Source organism: Dipodomys ordii, unplaced genomic scaffold, assembly GCF_000151885.1.
Source record: "Dipodomys ordii isolate 6190 unplaced genomic scaffold, Dord_2.0 Scaffold41, whole genome shotgun sequence".
Taxonomy (NCBI): Eukaryota; Metazoa; Chordata; class Mammalia; order Rodentia; family Heteromyidae; genus Dipodomys; species Dipodomys ordii.
This window is the reverse complement of record NW_012267257.1, coordinates 7295957-7307273: the sequence shown is the minus strand read 5'-3', so window position 1 is coordinate 7307273 and position 11317 is coordinate 7295957. Positions and strand designations below refer to the sequence as shown.

Genomic DNA, 11317 nt, shown 5'->3' with positions numbered 1-11317 from the left:
TCATTATCTTGCCCATGTAATTGTAAACCCTCTGTACAGTATTTTCACAATAAAAATAAATAAATAAATAAAACCAAACCTGGAAAAAAAATAAAAACAATCAGTCCATTTTTCTTTTCTTGAGGCGTATGCAGAGTGGTTGGGTAGGATGCTTGGAGACTTCCCATGTTTCCCCATGGTCGTCCAGGGCAAAGGGGTCAGCAGGTCTGGCGTGGGAGCAGTGGATCCAAGCGGCAATGCCATCCACCTTAAGGGCAGTAGGTGTAGCCAGGAGCACCATGTAAGGTCCCTTCCACCGTGGTTCCAGAGATCTCAAGTTGTGCCTTTGAACAAACACCCAGTCCCCTGGTTTAAACGAATGGGGGGTGGGGGGGGTGCGGGGTAGAAATAGAAGCAGAGTCATATAATGCTCTAAGCTCGGGGCTGGGAAGGTGGCTCAGTGGTAGAGCGCATGCCTTGCATGCCTGAGGACCTAGGTTCAATTCCTCAGTACCACATAAGCAAAAAGAAAAAAGGCAGAAGTGGCACTGTGGCTCAAGTGGTAGAGCGCTAGCCTTGAGCTGAAGAGCTGAGGGACAGTGCCCAGGCCCAGAGTTCAGGCCCCACAACCGGACCCCCCCAAAAAAATGCTCTAAGCTGGGGTTACACATTTTTGTGGACAAGCTGTAAATAGTCAAGTTTACATAGAAATTCAGTATCACTCAAATCAGCAAGCAATTAAAGCCAAGCTGGTAGGGTGAATTTCTTACTCTAAACAGGGCAAAAGGAAGGAACGATACCCAGTCTGGGCCAGTCTCCAAGGCCAATTTAGTTAAGGTCTCTTTTAGAGTCCGATTCATTCTTTCTACCTGCCCTGAACTCTGGGGTCTATAAGCACAGTGCAATTTCCAATCCATCCCCAGTGCAGCGGCTATTCCCTGACTTATTTTTGAGATGAAGGCCGGTCCATTGTCCGACCCGATGGTGGATGGGAAGCCATACCTGGGTAGGATTTCTTCCAGGATTTTCTTAGCCACGACGTTCGCGGTCTCATGCTTTGTTGGGTAGGCTTCAACCCATACTGAAAAGGTGTCTACAAAAACTAGCAAATATTTTTTTGGGGGGGTCCGGTCATGGGGCCTGAACTCTGGGCCTAGGTGCTGTCCCTGAGCTCTTCATCTCAAGGCTAGTGCTGTACCACTTGAGCCACAGCACCACTTCTGGCTTTTTTCTTTTTGCTTATGTGGTGCTGAGGAATCGAACCCAGGGCCTCATGCATTGCAAGGCAAGCACTCTACCACTGAGCCACCTTTCCAGCCCAAAACTAGCAAATATTTATATCCAAATTTTCCAGTTTTAATTTCTGTGAAGTCTACTTCCCAATGCATACCTGGCCTATCTCCACGGAGGCAAGCTCCTTTTGTAACAGGTTGATTGGGGGCATTGGTAAGCTGACAGGCTACACAATTTTTAACAATGTCCTCAATGAGTTGATTTCCTTGCCTAGCTTTTACTTCTGAGTGTCAGAGCAAGTCCTGCATTCTTCGGGTTCCCCTGTGAGAGACCCAATGGATTCTCTTAAGAATCCCCTTGCCCAATCTTTGTGGCAAGATAAGTTTCCCCTCACCAGTTTTCCACCAGTCTTTGTTTCCTTCTCTGTCCGGGGGTTTATAGGCCATGGGAATTTTCTTTATCCACTCCAAGGCTCAGGAGGCAAAGTTCGTGGCCCTGGGTCTACTAGTCAGTACTTCCACTCTGGGCTGGATGGCCGCTCCTTAGCTGCCTGATCGGCCAAGTTATTTCCTTTGGTTATTGAATCAGTCCCCTTTTGATGGCCAGGGCAGTGCATAATGGCAATATTTGCTGGTTCCCATAAGGCCCGGATGAGGCTTAAAATTTCTTGTTTGTTTTTAATAGTCTTTCCCTCAGCTGTCAGCAGCCCCCTCTCTTGGTAAATGGCTCCATGGACATGCACAGTGGCAAAAGCATACGACTGTCCATGTAAATGTTTAGTCTCTTCCCTTTTCCCATTTGAAGGGCTTTTGTTAGTGCCACTAGTTCTGCTCTTTGTGCAGACGTCCCCTGGGGGAGTGCTTCTGCCCACACTATCTGTGTCCGTGGTGACTGCTGTGCCCATGTACCTTTTTCCATCTCAAATGAAACTGCTGCTGTCTGTGAACCAAGTATGCTCAGCATGCGATAGTGGCGAGTCCAACAAGTCTGACCTGAGACTATATATTTGGGCCAGGATCTGCTCACAGTCATGGAGGGGCACTTCCAGATCCGGATCTGGCAGCAGAGTAGCTGGGTTTATGCTATAGGAACGCAAAAGCTGATCCACGCGGGGTTAAGTAACAAGGTCTGGTAATGGGCCATGCGGGCATTGCTCATACACCGGTTGGGCGGTTGTCTTAGCACCCCCTCTAGAGCGTGTGGAGTGGCTACAGTCAGATTTTGTCCCAGAGTCAATTTATCAGCATCTTTTACTGAGAGCTGCTGCAGCTATTATTCTTAGGCAGAGGGGCCACCCAGCGGCGACAGGGTCTCATTTCTTTGACAAATAAGCAACTGGCCGCTTCCAAGGTCCAATTGGCTGGGTGAGCACTCCCTTTGCTATTCCTTTACGTTCAGCCACGAATAACGTGATTGGCTTGTTCACATCAGGTAAGCCCAAGGCAGGGGCTTCCAAAAGGCTTCTCTTAATTGCCTCAAAGGCTTTTTGCATCTGCTCAGTCCGATGAAATTCTGGGAGATTTTTGGTGGCTTCATACAGGGGCTTAGCCATCTCAGCAACCCAGGTATCCACAGCCGGCAAAAGCCTGCTGTTCCCAGGACCTCTCTGACTTGTCTGGCTGACTTAGGCACAGGAATTTTTAGCACAGTTCATTTGCGTGCATCCATCAGCCAGCACTTGCCCTCCTTTAGTATGAAGCCCAAATAGGTGACCTCTGGCTTACAGATTTGTGCCTTTTTAGCAGAGGCTCTCTAGCCCATGTTGCCAAGAGTCTTTAAGAGCCTAGCTGTTCCCTTTAAGCAGCTATTTTGGTCTGGAGCGGCTATCAACAAGTCATCCACATATTGCAATAAACTTATACTCACTCAGGTCCTCATGTAGCGCCTCGTTGAAGATTGTAGGTGAGTTCTTAAATCCTGGTCCAGGTCAATTGACCGCTTATCCCAGTTTCGGGATCATGCCAAGTAAATGCGAAGTAGCTTTGGCTCTGTGGGGCTAAGGGCAGGCTTAAAAAAGCATCTTTCAGCTCCAATACAGTATACCACCCATGGCTCGGTGGCAGAGAGCTCAACAGGGTACATGGGTTAGGAACTGTTGGGTGAATGTCCATTACTCTCTTGTTGACCTCTCTCCAGTCTTGCACTGGTCTATAATCATTTGAGTTTGGCTTTTTGACAGGCAATAGCGGGGTGTTCCAGGCTGACTGGATAGGCTTTAAGACTCCTAGATCTAGCAATTTTCTAACATGGGGGGTGATCCCCTTCTTTGCTTCTAGTGACATAGGGTACTGGTGAACTTTTACTAGGTCGGTCCCAGCTTTGAGTTCCACAACAATTGAAGGCTGATGTTTTGCCAGTCCCATTCCTCCAGTTTCTGCCCAGGCTTGGGGAAACACCTGTAGCCACTCATCTTCCGGAGGCTCAGGCTTAAAATGTTGGCATAGCCTATATTCTTCTTCTAACTTACTGGTTAGCAATATACTAATGGGCTTTCCCCTGGAGTCTATCACAAAAGCCCCACTTTTTGTGAACTGTATCTGAGCTTGCATTTTTGTTAAGAGATCACACCCAAGCAATGGATAGGGGCAGTCAGGGATCACTAAAAATGAGTGGGTTACCTGGCCCACTCTCAAGTCCACTGTTCTTCAGGTAGTCTATTTATAGGGTTTGATGCCAGTTGCACCTTGCACCCATGTTGTTTTAGTGGACATCGGCCCTCTCGGGGCTAGTAATACTGAGTTTTCTGCTCCAGTGTCTACCATGAATGTGACTGGATTCCCCTCCACTTTCAAAGTTACGCTAGGCTCAGGGAGGGGGTCTGAGCCCCGACTCCCTCAGTCGCTGTCCTCAGCCAGTTCTAAGGCTGACAACACTCCATCTCTCTCTTATTGTAAATCTTTTCTGCCACGCTACTAGATCCCTAATAGACTTTTCACCAAGTCTGTCTAGAACCTGCAACTTTTGTTTTATGTCTGGTGTAGCTTGATTTATATAGGCAAACATAATCATCTGAGCTGACTCCTGGGTCTCAGGATATTGACTAAAAGCTTCCATGAGCCGCTCAAGATATGCTACCGGGGGCTGGGAAGGTGGCTCAGTGGTAGAGCGCTTGCCTTGAATGCATGAGGCCCTGGGTTCGATTCCTCAGCACCACATAAGCAAAAAGAAAAAAGCTGGAAGTGGCGCTGTGGCTCAAGTGGTAGAGCGCTAGCTGAAAGGCCCAGAGATCAGGCCCCACGACCGGACTTAAAAAAAAAAAAAAAGATATGCTGCTGGACTTTCACTTCCTCCCTGTCTAGCATCATAAACTCTGGCCATATTAGTAGGTCGGCAAGCCACCACCTTGAGACCTGCCACGAGGAGTTGCTCCCTACCTTCAACTGTATTGTAGTCCCATGTTGGACAGATCTCAGGAAAATAGGCAGCGATCAAAGCCAGAAGTGGTGCTGTGGATCAAGTGGTAGAGCACTAGCCTTGAGCTGAAGAGCTGAGGGACAGCGCCCAGGCTCAGAGTTCAGGCCCACGACCTGACCCCCCCCCAAAAAAAGAAAAGGTATCTGCACTGAAATATGTCACAGCAAATCAAAACAGCACTGAGATTCCACCTCACCCCATATAGAATGGCCATTATCAAGAAGCCAAACAATAATAAATGCTGTCCAGTAGTCAGCTAACGAAAAGTCTGTTAGGCGTTGGGAAGGTGGCTCAGTGGTAGAGCGCATGCCTTGCATGCCAGAGGCCCTGGGTTCGATTCCTCAGTACCACATAAGCAAAAAGAAAAAAGCTGGAAGTTGCGCTGTGACTCAAGTGGTAGAGCTCTAGCCTTGAGCTGAAGAGCTGAGGGACAGCGCCCAGGCCCAGAGTTCAGGCCCCATGACCGGACCCAAAAAAAAAAAAAGAAAAGAAAAGTCTGTTACACTGATGATGGGAATGGAAACTTGTTGACCAACTCTGGAAAGCACTGTTGAAGTTCCTCAAAAAATGAAACATACAACTACATTATAACCCAGGAATTCTTGGGTTTATTCAATAGAACACAAACAAGATCACAGTAAAATGATCAGCACAACCATATTTTTTGCACTTCATTCACATTAGCCAAAATATAGAATCCATGGAGATATTATTCAAAGAGTGAATGAACCAACAAAATGTTTTATATGTATATATATATATATATGTGTGTGTGTGTGTATATATATATATATCCCACATTATAAATAGATATATAGTAGAATTTTATTCTTGCAAGAAAAAGAATGAAATTCTACAATTCAAGAAAATGGAAAGACTTCGAAAGAATTATATTACACAGAATGGTCCAGTTTTAGATAAACAAATGCAAGCATTTGTGTGTACAGAATGTGTCTGTGAACCTATAAGAAAACATACAGGTTGGGAGGCAAGCTGTTACAAATGAATTGATGGAGCTAGTCGCTGGTGGCTCACCCCTATGATCCTAGCTACTCTAATACCATAGAGACATTGAATGCAATAAGTTTGATTATTTCTAAAATATGTGTGAAAAATAAAATATTCATGAGAGGAATTGTAATTGATGAAGGACAGCAGGTATGGGGAAGATCTATAGATCTTACAGAAACGTGTGGAATGTGGGATTAGCTTGACCCAAGTGTCCTTTAAATGTGAAAATCATACCAACTTGAATGGACACATTGTTTTCTTTAAAAGGAATACCAAGCTGTGTGCCCATGGCTCACACCCATAATTCTAACTGCTCAGGAGGATGAGATCTGAGAAACGTGGTTCAAAGCCAGCCCAAGCAGTAAAGTCCATGAGACTCTTATCTCCAATTAACCACCAGAAAACCAGAAGTGGCACTGTGGCTCAAGTAGTATATGCTAGCCTTGAGCTGAAGAGCTCAGTCAGGGACAGTGCCCAGGCCCACAGTTCAAGCTCCATAACCGACAAAGAACAAAACAAAACAAAAACAAAACAAAACAAACACATGGTCTACACATGAAGTATTTATGGTCAGCAGATGTAAGTGCTCATGCTTGGTTTAGTCCTGATTGATGATTCAGAGGGGAAAAAGAAGAGAAACCTTTACTGAAGAGTAATGTTTTTATTTTCTGGCCACTGGATGAAATTACTAACTCTGATCTTGTTCAGTCTCTGAAAGCTGCACTATTCTTTTGGCTCAGGAAGTTAAGGAGCAGAAGCCTTTACTCCTGGCACTAAGAAGATTTTTCTGGCTACTAGAAAATTACAATCTGAAGTAGTTAGGAAATACCCAGACATGGTTCAGCCCAGAATCTAAAAAGATGTTTCTGCCAGGCAATGTTGGCTCATACCTGTAATCCTACCTACTCAGGAGGCTGAGATCTGAGGATCACAGTTCAAAGCCAGCTGGGGCAGGAAAGTCTGTGAGACTCTTATCTCCAATAAAAACCACTAGAAAACCAGAAGTAGTGCTGTGGCTCAAGGGTAGAGCACTGGCTTTGAGCTGAAGAGCTGAGGGACAGCGCCCAGGCCCAGAGTTCAAGCCCCACGACCGACCAAAAAAAAAAAAGATGTTTCTGGCAACTCTTGGAAATCGCAGTGATTTTGATCTGTCTCCAATATCATAGTGGATGCCAAACATCATTTTTTCCCCCTCATAGGGCCACTTGCCACTGTAGGAAAATGCAAAACCCAGTCTTCCTTCACCTAGTCAGACTGCAGACGGCATTTGACCTAGAGTGAGTGCTTTGCTGAGATTTTGTTCTGAAACTAGGAATCTAGAAAATGTGAAACCGGGGTTGTTAGTTCATCACACAAGCTAGAGGAAATGGCCGCTGGCCCACACTAGGTGATTCTTTTTTTTTTTAATTTAATTTTATTGTAAAGGTGCTGTACAGAGGGGTTACATTTACATGAGTAAAGTAATGAGTACATTTCTTGTCAAGCATTGTTACCCCCTCTCTTGTTGTTCTCCCACTATCCCTTCTCTCCCCCACCTCCCTCACTCCCCTCCACCACCCAAAGTTGTAAAGTTCATTTCCAATATACTATCTTGTGGGTATCATTGTTGCAATGGATCAGCCTGTGTCCTTGTTACAGCGTTCTGTTATTCCCCTCCCCCTCCCATAATTGCATATACAGGATGCAGGATTCATTTCACTTAGCATCATCTACATCTAGGATAATTTTATCAGATGAGCAGAAAAGCTCGAAAGCTATGTACATATGATCATATAAGATGATACTAGGAGATTCTTAATCAGGCATCATTAGTTCTATCTTGGAAATCAACATCCAAGGTTCAGTCCAGAAGGCTCCTTCTTAGTATCTCAGGTATTTCCCAACTGGCATTTGGGAATTAATATCTCTTGGGGTGCTTGTCCCCAATCTCACTATTATTTGGGCTTGTTCGTTCTTAAAGAATAACTACCATAGAGTGCTAGCCTTGAGTTGAAGAGCTGAGGGACAGCACCCAGGCCCAGAGTTCAGGCCCCACAACCGGACCCCCCCCAAAAAAAAAAAGAATAACTACCATGGTTCATTCATGAGCACTGAGTCTGAGCAGTGAACCTTAAAAGTTAAGAAATCTCAGAACCAGTTAGTTTAGTGCTGTCAACTCCCTCCCTCCCTCCCTGTTTCTCTCCCTCTCTCCCCCCTTCTTTTTTTTTTTTTGGCGGTTGTGGGGCTTGAACTCTGGGCCTGGGCGCTGTCCCTCAGCTCTTCAGCTCAAGGCAAGCGCTCTACCACTTGAGCTACAGCGCCACTTCCAGTTTTCTAGTGGTTTATTGGAGATAGGAGTCTCACGGTCTCTCCTGCCCGGGCTGGCTTTGAACCGCGATCCTCAGATCTCAGCCTCCTGAGTAGCTAGGATTACAGGCGTGAGCCACCGGCGCCCGGCTCCCTCCCCCCTTCTCTCTCTCTCTCTCAATCTCTCTCTCTCTCTCTCAATCTCTCTCTCTCTCTCTCCCTCCCTCCCTCCCTCCCTCCCCTCCCCTCCTACAAGGAAGAGGGAGGAGATCAGGAGATCAGGTCTGGTTTGGATTCACAACTGTTTCCTTCGGTTTGCCAAAACTGAATGAAGCTAAAACTCAAAGACAGGCGGTGCAGGAATCCATGGGCTCAGAAATTGGAAACGGAATGGGGAAATGTTGGAGAAAGGGTACACAACATAACACAAAGGAGAGTAAAGGCTCATTTCAGTGGGCTTTTATTTCCTAATGGAAAATGTCCTGTCACCTAGATTTTTTCCCAAGGGGTGAGTTGGAAAGCCCCTTGCTTCTCTCCAAGGCCCCCTGCAGCCATCCACAGATGGACAACAGCCCACTGGGCCATGGCAGCTCCCGCAGAGAATCCCATCCACTGGAGGAAACCTGGCACCTTCTTCAGCCATTGTGGGTACAGGTGGGGGTGTTGAATAAAAGTGGATGCAATCCGAGGTCTCCAGACTTCAACTCGTCTCCCATCCAGCTGAAGGCTGCAGAAGAGATTTCCTGGGCATTCTCCAGACTGATGTACAGGTCCAAGATAATAAAATAACCCCAGAAGCTGTACTTTCTTGCACATGGATGAAGGTGAAAGAACCCATGTTAATCTTGCACTGTTCCAGATTTAGTCCTGAAGGGTCCATTTCTTCAGGTCACCTCTCAGAACAATCACCACTTTAGCTGATGTGCTTTCCATAGCCTGTGGCCTGTTTGTCCTGGGGAACAGAGCACCTTCAAGCAGAGGAGGTGCTCAACCACTAGCCCCTGTCTAGATGCCTGCATCCATGAAGAAACCCCAGGGAAGCCAGGAAAGGCAGGAACCATGCAGGAGCAACTCACTCCCCCCTGGGGTCTAAGATCCTCCTCACCTTGTTCAACCTTTGTCTCAAGTCCTCCTTGTCCTCAGCCTTCTCCTCGTCATTCTCATCCTCCTCCACCGATCTCATCAGCTGCTGGATAAGGAGACCAGGGGTATCAGGACTTTCAACACTGGATGGTGGCTGTCCCTGAGCAGAAGGCATCATTTCTGAGTCCAAATCCACGTTCTCAGGTTCCAGTTGTTGTGTCCAGAAAGCCAAGCCGTGGAGCAGAAGGGAGCTGTGGGAGTCGCAAGGCTCCCAAGTCGCAGTGCCTTATTCTGGCAACACCTTAGGCTCTTCCTGGGTTTCAGCACCAGGGTTCCCATCTGGCTGCCGCGCGTCCTGTGTCAGGATGCGCTGTGCTCTGGGTTTGTGTCGTGGACAGGCCCAACTCAGAAAACCACAGAGCTCCATGGCTTCCTGGGGGTTGCTCAGACACCCCAAGGTTGGGTATAAAGGGAGTGGGCAAGGCCCAGAATCCCAGAGACTCAGGGCTGGCAGGCTTCCTACCTGTGGCTGAGGGACCACAGAATTCCAGGCTTCCAGCACACAGGGAGAAAACGACTGCTCCATCTCACCCTTGGTGCCCCAGTGCTGCTCTGTCTTCTCAAGCCCCCCAGACCCTAGGTTTTTAAACTCTTCCTGAGTAGGCAGTCCTGAGCAGACAAAGGGAAAGTGGGCGGGACCAGGCAGAAACTCAGGAGCTGCTGGCTTCAGAAGAGGCCTGGCCTGATGGGATTAACTTGCCTTTGCTTCCTCTAAGGGTGGGACTGCCCAGGGCAAAGGGTCTACTGCCTGATGGGATTAGTGGCCTTGAATCTAAGGTGCTACCAGACAGAGGAAGAATGCTGTATGAGGGCACTCCTGGTGTCAGGAGAAGGTAGTGCCCATGCACAGACATGCAACTTTTAGAATATAGGCTAAAATCACAAACTAGTTCAGTGGAGTTAAGTTCCTAACATAGTTTTGTTGTTGTTGTTGTTGTTGTTGTTGTTTTGTCTTTTTTGTTTGTTTGTTTTTTTTGCAGTTGTGGGGCCTGAACTCTGGGCCTGGGCACTGTCCCTCTGCTCTTCGGCTCAAGGCTTGTGCTCTACTACTTGAGTCACAGCGCCACTTCCAGCTTTTTCTGCTTATGTAAGTGCTGAGGAATTGAACCCAGGGCCTCATGCATGCAAGGCAAGCACTCTACCACTGAGCCAACTTCCCAGCCCCAATAACATAGTTTTTAAAACATTCATAGAAGAGCAGCAAATCGCATAAGGGAGTACATAGGCTAGGTTGCAGAAATTAAATCCCTATGCCTACTTAGAGTTGGTATCTTTTTTTTTTTTCCATTGGTCGTGTGGCTTGAACTCTGGGCCTGGGCGCTGTCCCTGAGCTCTTCAGCTCAAGGCTAGCACTCTACCACTTGAGCCACAGTGCCACTTCCAGTTTTCTGGTGGTTAATTTAGATAAGAGTCTCATAGACTTTCATGCTCCGGCTGGCTTTGAACCATGATCCTCAAATTTTAACCTCCTGAGCAGCTAGGATTACAGCCATGAGCCACTAGAGCCCAGCTGTTTGTTTTTTTTAAATCACTTTCAGTATAGGTGACCAGCTGTTTTCCACACTCACCAGTGCCTTCAGGGGGCCTTGGTGAATTCCACCCAAGTGAGAAGCTAAAGGGTCCTGACCTCCACCAGACACTTGGTCCTTACTGCAATTTCTTAACCTAACGTTTCCTACTCAGCTTCAGCCTTAAGGAGCTTAACTGTAGATAATGATTTTCTAAAAACAGTAGACCCAGAGGACCATGAATTCTAGAAGAATAGCAAATTCTTGGCACAGCAGAGCAAAAAGCAATTCACTCCAGTCTTGGGCTTTGTAATACAAACACCAGTTGGGCAGTACCTTCGAATTGAACTTAAAAGGAGACAAGGGGAGTCTTAGCCCTCAGAGCAAAGCCATAGATGGAGATTTGTGCCTCCCATAGTGTGGAAGAGCATAAATAAAAAGCTAAAAGCCTGGGGACCATGGTCAACAGCTTGGCTTCTACCCTGGGCAAGATTGCCTGAGGACCTTGAAGCAACACTGTGTGGGTCACGCTGATGCAGGTGCCCGGAGGAGGGTGATGAATTCCAGAGCCCCAGGCCTATCTTGTTCTGAGCTCTGATCACAAGCCAAGGGCTCAGCAGGAGAGCTCTTATTGGAGAGCTGGGATTTCCATTGGGTACCATTTTGCACTCTTGGATGCTGCTTTGCTGCATTTGGGAGCAAGATTACCTCTTGTCCAGTTTAGAAAACCTGGAACCTTGGGT

General features: G+C 47.0%; 1 pseudogene; it reads right to left on the bottom strand.

Moving 5' to 3' along the window:
* Window positions 1-701: 701 nt before the first annotated feature.
* LOC105987298 lies at window positions 702-5926 on the bottom strand (annotated as a pseudogene).
* Between the last annotated feature and the right edge of the window lie 5391 nt (window positions 5927-11317).